At 38.2% G+C, this 13,324-nt stretch overlaps 1 pseudogene; it reads right to left on the bottom strand.

The window, feature by feature from the left end:
* Positions 1 to 7,390: 7,390 nt before the first annotated feature.
* Positions 7,391 to 8,317, bottom strand: LOC110152635 (putative MAGE domain-containing protein MAGEA13P; annotated as a pseudogene).
* Positions 8,318 to 13,324: the final 5,007 nt, after the last annotated feature.

Here is a 13,324-nt window from a genome sequence, read left to right as displayed (position 1 = left end):
GTTGTACCTGAAGCTAAATGACAGAAGGAGGTTAACAATTAAGGCATAGCCAAAAATATTACTAACAAAGGCATCAAACAAGCCAAGAAAGTTGATATCAATAATCAGCAACATGAAATTTAAGACAAATAACAATATCCAGGATAAAATGAAAGTGAAAGTTGCTCAGTCATGTTCAACTCTGCAATCCCATGGACTATATAGTCCATGGAATTCTCCAGGCCAGAATACCGGAGTGGGTAGCCTTTCTCTTCTCCTGGGGATCTTCCCTACCCAGGGATTGAACCCAGGTCTCCCGTATTTGCAGGCAGGTTCTTTAGCAGCTGAGCCATAAGGGAAGTCCAAGAATATTGGAGTGGGTAGTCTGTCCCTTTTCCAGTGGACCTTCCTGACCTAGGAATTGAACCAGGGTCTCCTGCATTGCAGGCAGATGCTTTGCCAACTGAACTATGAGGGAAACCCCATCTAGAATAAAGGAGGACCATTATATAAGTATAGCTTACTCTCTTAGGTGGCTTTTTTGTTGTGAATAGGTTATGAAGAGGACAGGATGATAGTGGAGAGTTTATTTTTCTTTCATTTGAAAAAAAAAATCAGAGATAAGAATCCCAAGGCTGGCTTGGGATCTCATATGATAGTAAAGACCCAGCTCCTTCTGCTGTCCCTCTGCTTTATAATCGTTTGAATACTGATTTCATTCTCAAAGTGACAAACAGGCTACTGGATCTCCAGCCATCACATCCACCTTCCAACTGGAGACATTAGGGACGGCAAAATCAACTGCCTTAAACTGCCTACCTGAAAGTCCTATCCACTACCTTCCATTTATATTTCATTGGCTAGGGTTTAGGGACATAGTCATACCTAATTTCAAAGGAGACTGAAAGATACAGTTTTTGAACAACACATATTGCAGCCCAAATTAACATCAGGGTCCTGGTTTTTAGTTAAAAAGATGAACTTGAATACCGAGTAGGTAACTAACAGCCTTTGCTGCAAATCCTAGACTACCTAGAAACATATTTGGAGGGAAATATAACTTTACAGATATGAGTAGAAATGAAACAAAAAAACAGAAAAATAAAATTAATAAGTCCAAAAGCTTGTTTTTTTTCCATTTTTCAAAGGCAAAGAGAAATATATTTGACAAGGCTTGTCAATGAGAGAGCAGCACACACAGACAGTGAACAAAATTGAGAAGAAACAGGTACAGCATTATGAAGACCAAAGTTATAGGTAAGATTTTTTTTACATATATGAGAATGTCATATATAAAGTTGACTAAGGCTAATTTTTAAAATCTTGATGAAATTTATGATATTCATGGATAATATAAATTTCCTAAACTGAGTCAAGGAGAATAAAATCTAGCTGATCAATAAACATGAAATGTAAAATCTTGTAAAATAATTTTCTTCAGAGAGTACATGATCCACTCTTTTATAGTCAAATATTCAAAACTTCCAAGAAAAACTTCCACTCTTTTTATCTGTTCAATGGAAGAAAGAAAAGTGGAAAGTTCTCAACTGGTATATAACAGTGGAATTACTCTAGTAATTACCTTAGTAATAAAATATAACAAAAGAAAGTAACAAAATCCAGAGCCATTTCTCTTCTTGAGATAGATGTACACCCTAAATTAAATAGCAAATTAAGCCAGCAGTATGCAAAAAGAGTCCAACTATAATTTAATATTATGAATCAGTAAATTCTCCCAATAGGTCAAAGGAGCAAATCAAAGGCCATTTTGATAGATAATCTAAAAGCAATTGATAAATTTAATATCCTTTTAATAAAACTCTTAGCAAAATAGGGGATAGAATAGTTTCTTAACTTGATCTATACATGTATGGCATCTTAAATAACTGTCATCATGCTTAATGTTAGAGTAGAAAGTAATTTCATTTAGAGTTAAGAATGGGACAAAGGTACTCAATTCACTGTTAGTATTTAAAGTCTTCCTGGAAATGCTAAGTAATGCAATCAGAAAGTGAAATGAGATCGTATAATACAGGAAAAGAGAAAAACAATTTTTAAAATCTTCAAATGATGTGGTTATAGACATGGAAAAAGTACTCAAGAGAATCAACTGAAAAACCTTGGGAACTAACAAGCAATTTCATTAAATTGGTTATGAAATGAATTCAGAATCATTTTCTTATATACCTATGATGACAACTACAATCTAAGTCCTTTGACGAAAAAAAAAAGTCTTTCTTCACTGCTGAAATTCAGTTCCTAAAAAATAAATGGAAAAGAAAATCCACATAAAATATACAGATAACTAGAAATAAACTTATGTTTATGGAGAGAACAATACACTGTTTATATCTATCTATCATCAGCTGTCTATCTACACCTATGGAATATGAGCCTAGATTTCAGTTCATCACAGTACACACTTTATAGCAAAATTCCAAAACAGTTCTTTCACAGTTGGTTGAGATATAACAAAAGTATAACCTACATAAAAAAAATTCAGCTGTTTCAGTCATCATTTTGATGATTTTTGGTAAATAAGCACAATAGTGTAACCACTACCACATCAAATTTTTTTTAATTAAATTAATCAATTTATTTAGGATGCTTCCAAATTTTAAGGTAAACACTATGAATGTGTGTGCATGCCCAGTCATGTCAGACTGTTTGTGACCCCATGGACTATAGCCCTCCAGGCTCTTCTGTCCATGGGATTCTCCAGGCAAGAATACTGGAGTGGGTGGCCATTTCTTCCTCCAGGGGCTCTTCCCAACCCAGAGATCAAACTTGCATATCCTGTATTGGCAGGCAGATTCTTTACCACTGTGCCACTGGGAAGCCCAAACATTATGAATACATATTGCCAAAAATTTCTATCTTAAACTGGAGCCCACAAAGTTGAGAAATAGGGGACAAGGAGGAAAAGATTGAGCAAGGGAAGATACTTGTGAGTCAATCTGTCTTCTCTTTTAAAAGAGATTCTAAATTTTAAGCACTTTAGGGTTGGGTTTCAGAACTATTCTATTTTTATTCATAGACAGAAAACAGGACTGAACCAGGGATTAGGAAAGCTTATAGGTTATTAGGAAAGTCCTTTTTAGGAAAATCATAGCTATTAGTCTGCTGCTGAGAAAGTTGGCTCTGTTCAAAGAATCTCTTAATTATCTCTCCTATTGCTGAAGCTGCAGTTAACATATAGAAAGGAGTGTTCTTCCCTTTAATGAATTCCCAAATGCTGTGGCATTTATTAAGGAAATATTTAAGTAGAGCGATTGTTCAGAGGATATTTTATTCTTTCCTTACTACCACTGCCCCCGCTTCAGCTTATTAGTTTCCTAGTGGGAGGTTAAAAGAAATCCACAAGAATATATTGTATTCTCTGTCTGGTCTTATTCCTTACTTAACTTTGTGCTCCACTGGTACAAAAATAAAAATAGGTTCAGACCCCGGTGGGTGCTGATTAAGAAACTCTAAAGTAGGATACAAGCTTTTAGCTCTACTAAGATTCTGTTTTCTCAGCCCTTTCATTTCTATCATTGATAAAAGAAAAATTAAAGTTTATAAGTGCTCATTTTTTTCCAAAGTGCATATAGAGTATTCAGTATGAGTGAGTCTTGGTATTCAGTTCTAGGATACAAAATGAATAATACAAACTTGAATCCTGGTTATATGAATTTATAATCTGCCTAGTTGTGCTGTGCTGAGTCTCTTCAGTTGTGTCTAACTCTTTTAACTGTATAAACGGTAGCCTGCCAGGCTCCTCTGTCCGTGGGATTCTCCAGGCAAGAATACTGGAGTGACTTGCCATGCCCTCTGCCAGGGAATCTTCCCAACCCAGTGATCAAACGCATGTCTCTTGCATCTCTTGCATTGACAGGTCGGTTCTTTACCACTAGTGCCACCTCGGAAGCCCCAGCTATGTGTTCATGCAATGCAAGAAGCACCAAATTAGGAAGAACACACCTGATGAGTACTTATCCAGGCTTGGGAGACCAACAAGTTTCCGGGAGGAAGTGTGTGAATCTACCATTGGGGAAGACTGGGTGAATATAACTGAAGAACCTTTTGGTGTAGGAAATAGGCAAAGTGTTTAAAATTCTCCTCTCATTTTTGAGAAGGTTAATTCCCAACTGAGATCTGGGAATTTAAAACTGATTCCCCACAATGCTCAGTCCTTCAATCAAGAAGCATTTATGGTACCAGGGAATTTCCAAACATGATAAGCACAGGATAAAATCATGAATGAGACTAAATTTCTACTGTTGGGAGTGTATATTCAACTGGCAGCAACACAGGTGCAATGATGTATTTGTATAACATAATCCAGTATCCCATTCAACTTCAGAAGCTCACGTATCTTATTATTTGGCCACCTGATGCTCAGTGTCATGTGAGATGATAGGTATAGACCCTGTATTTATATCAAAACATTCCACCACCTTATTTCAGATTATATTTCCCTTGTCTATGATTCCCCACCCATTCCACATATCTTTATTACAGCTCTTGGCATAATTAACTTTTATGTCAGATTTATTTAATTTCTTGAGAAAAATTAACAACCACATACAGTCAAGTAATGACCACAACATCAGGACATAGAAATTCCCCCATTGCCCCCAAAATTTCCCTTTTGCCCCTTCTTAGCCTAATCTCTTCCATACTCCCATCCCCTGCAACTGATCTGATTATTCTTCCTCTAGTTTCATCTTTTTCAAACACTCTCAAGTTTTTAGTGTCTGGCAACTTTCATTTAGTACAATGCTTTTAAAGATACGTTTTATTTATTTTTTCTTGCCTCATTGCACTGGCTAGGACTTCCAATACAAATTTGAATGGATGTGGTGATAGTACACATCCTTGACTTCTTCTCAATTTTAGGGGGAAAGTATTGAGTGTATCAAATTAAGTAAAATGTTAACTATAGTTATTTCAAGCTGAATCTTCCTTTTATTGTTTCCTCAGGAGTCATTTCTATGGAGAATGTCTCACAACAGCTCCTTTGACATTGGGTGGTATCTCTTCTCCATCTTGATACATCAGCACACTCCTCAGCTTAAGCACTCTGTGTATACCACAGGCTTCTCCCAGCAGGGATGCTCACATCTCTCAGGAAGCTCTCTCAGACTTCTCCTGAAACCATTTTGGGGCTTTTTCTCTTTCTGGGGCCCTTTAATCCAGGGGAAACACATGCATCTCTGATCTGTCATCAACTTGTTCACAGTGTTGTCATCATTCTTTCTGCCACCAAGACCATCTTATAGATACTGGTCAACCAGATGACCCAACTTCCAGAATTCCTTGAACAGATTCTCTAGAGGGTCAATTTGAAACATCACTCTTATGGCTTAAATGAAGGGAAAGCAACACCCAATCTTTTCCCAGAGGGAGGGAGGGCAAAAAAAGCACCACAAAATGAAACAATGTTCTCAGAAGACATTCTCTCTCAGTATCTTCAAACTCAGGCATTTTATTCCTTTGAGTGAGTGGGCTGAAGTCAATAAAACTGAGTTTGGGTGGGACCTTTGCAAATCTTGCATAGAGGAGTCAAATGACATTTTTTGAAAGGTCAGGATGTTTTCCTCTATTGCTTTATTTCTTCGGAGATTTTAGTTGACTCAGAGGCAGAATAGGTCTCATTCTATAACGTATTACAAATAAATGTATTACAACTTCAATTTATGTTTTTCTGACCACATTGCACTATTTTAGTTTACTTTCTATACACGTTGGGCCAAAAAAACCATATTTGTGAATAAGGACAGCAAATAAGGAACAGTTCTATGCATATACTCCTTTTAATCACTGCAATAAATCCCCATGATTTAGGAATTACTGAGGAATTGCTAAATAAAAAACTGCAAGTGAGATTATGTAAAACTAACAGAATTGCGAAGAGTAAATATTTAACAGCAAGGCAGAGTAGGATCCATAGATCTAAGACTTTTTTAAAAGTAGAATCTTGTTTTGAAGTGAAATCTTTTTTTCACTCATTCAATGTGTTTAATAAATTACACATAGGTACCAGAAAGAGTGTTAGGAAATGTAAGTGTTAATGGAGCTTCCATTCCCAAGAGAGAAAGAGGCAATAAACAAACAAATGAGCATGGTCATTCTGGGTAGTGATACATGAATAAAACCATGTGATAACCTAGATGGGTGGGTTGGGGTAGGAGACAGAGGGGGTTCAAGAAGAAGGGGGCATATGTATATTTAAGGGCTTCCCAAGTGGCACAGTGGTAAAGAATCTTCAGGCAATACAGGAGACATAGGAGACATGGGTTCAATCCTTGGTTCGGGAAAATCTCCTGGAGTTGGAAAAGGCAACCCACTCCAGTATTCTTGCCTAGAGAATCCAGTGGACAGAGGAGACAGGTGGGCTACAGTCCGTGGGGTCGCAATGAGTCGGACATGACTGAGCTTGCATGCATGTGTACTTAAGGCTGATTCACATTGTTCTATGGCGGTAGCCAATGCAATATTGTAAAACAATTACCCTCCAATTAAAATTTTAAAAAATAAATTCTAAATACAACAATTAATAAAAATAGCATCATTTTAAAAAATAGGGAAATATGATATTAGAGTGAGTGGGCATGAGGGTAGGGTATTTGGCTAGACTTGAAGGCCTCTCTAAGGAGGTGATATTTAAATTGAGACAAATGACAAGAAGTAGCAAGCTTTGTAAAAATATGATGGCAGCTTGTCCTAGGCAGAGGGAACAGAGAGTGAAAATGCCCTCAGGCAAGAATATACTTGGTAAACTCATAGATCAGAGGCAAGGCCAGTGTGACTGTAACATAATGAGAGGTGGAGTGCAGATAAAGAAGTCAGACTGGCAGGCAGCAGTCAGTTCATGTGGAATCTTGAAGGTGGTGATCAGTCATTACATTTATTCTGAGTGCAGCAGGGAGCCTTTTGGAGGGTTTTAAGCCTAGGAACAACATGTTCTGATTCATGAGCTTCAGGGGTCATTCTCTCTGCTGTGCAGAGACTGAATTCTAAGGAACAAGAATAAGAGTTGGAAGGCCAAGTAGAGGGCTGTGACAGTGGTTCAGGTTTGACATTACCGTGACAGACTAGGCAGTGAAGATGGACAGTGAAGTGGATGGACAGAAGTTTGTTTTCTGGAGCTAATTAAACTTTACTAAACAATATTTGGGGGGAAAAAGTAAAAAATAAAGATAAATATCCAAATCACCCATATACAACAGAAACGCAAAGATGTTATACACTTCCTTTCAGATCCTCCCTGGTCCTCCACTACTTAGAATACAGGCTGCTGTCTTCAAATGAAGACTGAATGAGTTGCTTCAGACTTCACTCAGGGCAAGATAGTCTGCTGGACTTTCATTGCCCATGACAATAGTATCATAACCGGGGGTAGCTCTGGCCTGGGCTCTCTCACCTCTCAAGCTTCCTTATACCAGAATGAGAAGGAAGTGGAGTCAGTCCCACCCACTGGTTTTGGCCAAAAAAAAAAAAAAAATTCCAGGACTTTCATCTTGCTGGTTTCAGCATAGGCCCTTGGACCCCATAGGAATCCATAACATGTAGGATCACTGTCAGGACACCTGCTGATAATCTAGATATTGTTCCTTCATCAGGTCATTATTGATGAGTTTACTGGGTTCCGCATAGATGGGATCCTCCTGCCCAGCATACAGCCCCATCATATTCAACACTTCCCAGATTTTCTCCCCAGGGGCACAGTTCCCCTCCATGAAGGTCATACCCAGGATAAGTATCAGGAGACTGGTCTTGGGCATGCCCCAGTCATCACTCAGCCTCTTGTCATAGCTGAGGTTGTGTGATTTGACAAGGTCATAGGAGTGGCTGGTGGGGTCTACTTCTTTCACTTCAGTGCCAGAGACAACCTCCACACACTGATAGACTTCGCTGAAGATCACAGGGAAGTTGTCCTTGTGCTCTCTGATGACACTCCTCAGCATTTCTGCTTTGGGGGTGGGTTCCTTTGTTACATATCTGACACACAGGCACTGCACCAATTCAGTCACCTTCTTGTTTAGCTCATGACTGAGCAAGAACTGGGGATCTGGTGGAGCCTCGGAGATGCTGGGGCCCTCCTCTTCTTGGCTTCTGAAATTCTCATCAGATTGACTCAGTAGAGAGGCTGTGGTGGCAGCAGGTGAGAAGCAGGCTCCCTGAGAACGCTGGTGAGCACTCAATGCCCCAGTGACAGGCGCCTCATCTGGGGTGCCAGAGATCAAAGGAGTGATGGAGGAGAAGAGGGGGTGGAGGAAGAGAAGTTAATGGAGGCGAAGGAGGCCATGCCGGAGGAAGAGGTGGAGGAGCTGGCCTCTTCCTTCCTAGCCATGGGAGCCTGCACACGTCTAGGCCCTGCACACTTTCAAAGGCCTTTCTAGGCCTGAAGGTCTTCCTCAAGCTTGCAGTACTCACTTTTCTGATCCAGGGATGTGATGACTTGTGTTGGAGGTGGCCAACAGGAGGATGGGACCAGATCTCCTCTCTAGGGGTGCTCCCACGTGTCATGGGCTCCTGTTTTCCTGGTTGGCCTGAGGTCTCATAAGTGAGGTGAAGCTATGGTTTTTTCAGTAGTCATGTATGGATGTGAGAGTTAGACTATAAAGAAAGCTAAGTGCCAAAGAATCGATGCTTTTGAACTGTGGTGTTGGAGAAGACTATTCAGAGTCCCTTGGACTGCAAGGAGATCTCCTAAAGGAGATAGTTGTCTATCCTAAAGGAAATCAGTTGTGAATATTCATTGGAAGGACTGATGCTGAAGCTGAAACTCCAATACTTTGGCCATCTGATGCAAAGAACTGACTCATTTCAAAAGACCCTGATGCTGGGAAAGATTGAAGGCAGGAGGAGAACGGGACAACAGAGGGTGAGATGGTTGTATGGCATGACCGATTCAATGGACATGAGTTTGAGCAAGTTCTGGGAGTTGGTGATGGACAGGGAAGCCTGGCATGCTGCTGTCCATGGGGTCGCGAAAAGTCTGACATGACTGAGCGACTAACTGAACTGAACTGAGGTAGAAGCCAAACCAGGTGTGATTTGGCTATCTTAGAAACCAAAAGAATAAAATGCATCACAAAAGAGAGTGAGTGTCTTGTCTCATGTTTCTGATAAGTTTAATGACAGAGGAATGACCACTGGAACATGGATGCCAAATGCAACTGTTTGAACTTGTACAACTCATGAGAAATCAGAGTCTAAAACAAGCCTACAGTGAAAGTAGTTTATTTTGGTACTCAGTCCCATGAGCTTGGAATGGAGAACTGGGATGGGTGAAGCAGGGAAGGAAGGAAAGTCGATATAAGCGTGCATTAACTTGATCATCATTGGAGACTCTGTCATCTGGGAATCTTCTAAGAAGCTGTAGAACATTCCTTAGAGCTGCCTGCCTGTGAGATACAGAGACCATTTATCTATAGGCCACCATCCCCTACTGCCTCAGGGTTATTTATGGGTGTCCATTCTCCATACTTTCCGGTTTTCTCAAACTCAGCTATTGAGATATTCTGCCCTCAGTGTAATCAGAGTTGTCAGGACAGAAAGATAGAGATAGAAAGTACAGAAGAGAAGTATTGCCAGATTATACCTGAAAGAATCTGGTTGCTAACAGCAATATTTGGAATTTAATGTGAGCATGAAAAGTGTAAGACAAGGAATAAGAGTCTGATAATCATTCCTAAAATCATTCAAGATAACGGTTTACCTTAATCTTCAAAAACCAAAGCTGAAGGGTTAGTTGAGCAATCTCTGGTCCCCATTGCTGCAACAGGGACTGGGCCTGTGATTTATATTTATCAGCAGCTCTCTCTCTGTACCTTTGACCAGCCCTCCATCAAATCTAGGTTGTTCCCTTTAGTAGTGACTCAGATCTTCATCCCTATAGGTTCTGAGTCTTTAGTTGTTTTGCCTTTGCTTGTCTGTGGTTGTTGGATTTGTCCATTTAGAGTTATTATTGATCATGGAATTAATAAGAAATACTTCTGTGAGTTACCTGGGCTTTACACATGTTCCCTTCTGCCCTCATAATATGGTAGCAATGTTAGGTTCATTAGTAAGTCCTTTCTTTGCCCACCAACTCACTCACATAGCAAGGCTGAACAGATCAGTTGGTGGCAGTCTTTTCAAGTTCAGTAGAATCTTTGCTGTGTTCCCTGTGGAAGCATCTTTTCCACTTACTTGAGATCCAGGACTTTGAATCCTATAGAACCTAAGATTACTGGGGAAAAGTGTACCTTTTGCAATTCCACTGTTTGATTTTCAGATCCATATTTCTCACCGTTCTGGAGACTGGAAGTCTAGGATTATGGTGCCAGCTTGGTCAGGTTCTGATGAGAGCCTTTCTCTGATTGCAGGCTCTGACTTCTTTTTGTGGTCTCACATGGCAGAACAGGTTTGCTCTTTATCTCCTTACAAGGGCATGAATCCCATTCCATCATGTAGGCTCTGTGTCCATGATCTAATCCACACCTAATTACCTCCCCAAACCCCTCACCTTCCATATACTTTCACAATGAAGACTAGGCCTTTTATATCTAAAAAGAGGAAAAGAAAGCAAGAAAAAAGAATTTCAATTCATACCTCACACCTTATACAAAAATTAAATCAAAATGGGTCATATACTCAAGTGTAAATTTAAAATTCATAAACATTCTAGAAGAAAGCATAGGAGATAATATGATTTGTAAATTATTGGGGGTTAGGAAATTATTTCTTAGCTGTTACACTAGGAAGACAACTTACTAAAAACAAAATTTGATTTATTGACTTTATCAAAATTAAATCATCTTCTCCTTCAAAGACATTGTTAAGAGAATAAAAAGACAAGCCATAGACTGGGAGAGAATATTTGCAAATTACTTGTCTCATAAAGCATTTGTATCTATAAATACACAAAGAACAGTTAAAATTCAATAAGAACACAAAAAGCACAGTTATAAAATAGTGAAAGGTTTGATCATACTCATCATCAAAGAATTTATACAGATGGCAAATATGCACATAAAAATGCTCAACATCATTAGTAATTAGGGAAGTATAATTAAAATCTCAATAAACTGCTACCACACACCTATTAGCATGCCTAAAATTAAAATGACTCACCATATCAAGTCTTGGCAGGTATATGGAGCAACTGAAACTCTCATGCACTCCTGGTCCAAAACAGTTTGACAGGGTCTTAAAAAGTTAATTCTATGTCTATCATATGATACAGTCATTTAATGCTAAGGTATTTACTGAAGATAAATAAAAGCATATTTCCTTAAAAAACTTGTATATAAATATTTATATCAGCTTTAATAGCCCAAATTGGAAAAATCCAAATGATTATCAGTAGAGGAAAGGATAAACAAATTGTCACATAACCATTCAATTAAATACTACTCAGCAATAAAAAGGAGCATTATAATGATAGCTGCAACAACACAGATAAACTTCAAAAACAGGAAGTTCAGAGAAAGAAGAAAAACATAAATACTACAATTTAATTTTTACTATGCAAAATTCTAGAAAATTCTAATTAATTTGTAGTTGTAATTAATTTGTACTGGCAAAGAGCAGGTCAGATATATCCTGGGAGATGGGTGGCAAGGAAATGCAGGAGAGAGAATTGAAGGGCAGACAGGAAACTCTTGGGGGTGATGAATATGTTCATTATTTTAATTGTAGGCATGGCTTTACATAAGTATCCATGTGTCAAAATTTATCAAATCATGAACTTTCAACAAATTCAGTTTACTTTGTTAATTATAACTCTATAAAGCTAATAAAAAGAGGGGTATTTGACATAGGTATGACATGATGCTGCTGTGTTGTACATGTGCTAAACTGTTTGCTCAAAAATAGCTGTAGAAATAAAGATGATCCAAAAATATGAGGCCCATTACAAGAGATGTCTGATATAATGATATCAGAGAATGTAATGTGAACAGAGAAGCCCAAACAGTAGTGTTGGTAGAAAAATTGTTAAGTAATAATAGCTTCCAATTACATTATATTTATTTCCACTAAACTCTTAGCACTGTAAAAACATATATTACACACATAGATATTAATACTATTTCCTTATAATAGACCCAATGGTAGGTAATACTGTATTTGTTATCTTCATTATAAAGATGAGGAAACAGAATCAGAGAGTGTTAACTGGTGTATTAGTCAGACTAGTACAGAGAAACTGAACCAATAAAATATATGTTTAATTAATATTTAATGTTTACATAATATATAAATATAAAAGAGATTTATTATAAGAGTTTTGTTCACATGATCACTGAAGGTGACAATTTTCAAGGTCTTCAATGTGAGCTGGTGAGCTGGAACACAGAAAGGCCTATGGTGTGATTTCAGTCTCAATGACAGATGTCTTGAAACCCAGGAAGAACTGATATTTCAGTTAGAGTGAAGGCAGGAAAAAGCTGATGCCCCAGTTCAAAGGCAGTCAGGCAGAAGGAATTATCTCTTATGAACAGGAGTGTAAGACTTTTTGTTCTATTCAGGCCTTCAACTGATTGGATGAGGCCCACCCATATTAGGGTAGGGCAATTTGCTTCACCCAGTCTATCCATTCAAATGTTAATCTCATCCAGAAATCCTGTTGGACAAACTCAGAATAATGTTTGATCAAATATCTGAATAACTTGTGGCTTAGACAAACTGTCACATAAAATTAACCATCATAGCTACTAAAAGCCGAAGCATTTATTAAAGAAGTAAATAATACTTTTGAGAACTATCTGTGAAGGTAAATTTAGTTATAGCCAGATATAGACAGCAGCACATAGAGATGAGTAGGATAAAACCTAGCTTTGAGGATTCATATTTTAATTAGTACATGTATATATGTTGATATAATCCAGAAGAAAAGTAAAAAATTATGTTTCAGAGGAAATGATTAAACAGAAAGAAAAGTCTTGGGAAGGGAAGCCACCGAATTGATTCCATGATGAGCTAATAGGTTGAGACCTTGTATTAGAATTGCATCCAAAGCCCACTTAATCTCAGGACACAGCCTACTTTTTTGATCTTATCTTTTACCACTCCCATTTCACACAAAACATTTCTATTCTAAAACACACTGTGATTTGCATTCCTCCGGGACTTTGCTCTGCCTTTAACCTCATATAATAACATCCATCATACAGCTCCCATAAGGTGAACTCCATCTCATTCCTCAAAACCCAGTTCAAATATCTGTGCAGCTTCCTCCAATGTCCTAAAATCAAGTCTGTTACTCCTATTCTTGTTCCTCTGAAAGTACTTCCTATGACCCCTGATAACTCTGATCATATTATATGGTGATGTTTATTTCTGTTTATGTTTGTTTCCTTTGTTAGACTGT

This window comes from Odocoileus virginianus, chromosome 15 (genome assembly GCF_023699985.2).
Source record: "Odocoileus virginianus isolate 20LAN1187 ecotype Illinois chromosome 15, Ovbor_1.2, whole genome shotgun sequence".
NCBI lineage: Eukaryota > Metazoa > Chordata > Mammalia > Artiodactyla > Cervidae > Odocoileus > Odocoileus virginianus.
Note: the sequence above shows the minus strand (reverse complement) of the source record. Positions and strands in the feature narration are given on the sequence as shown.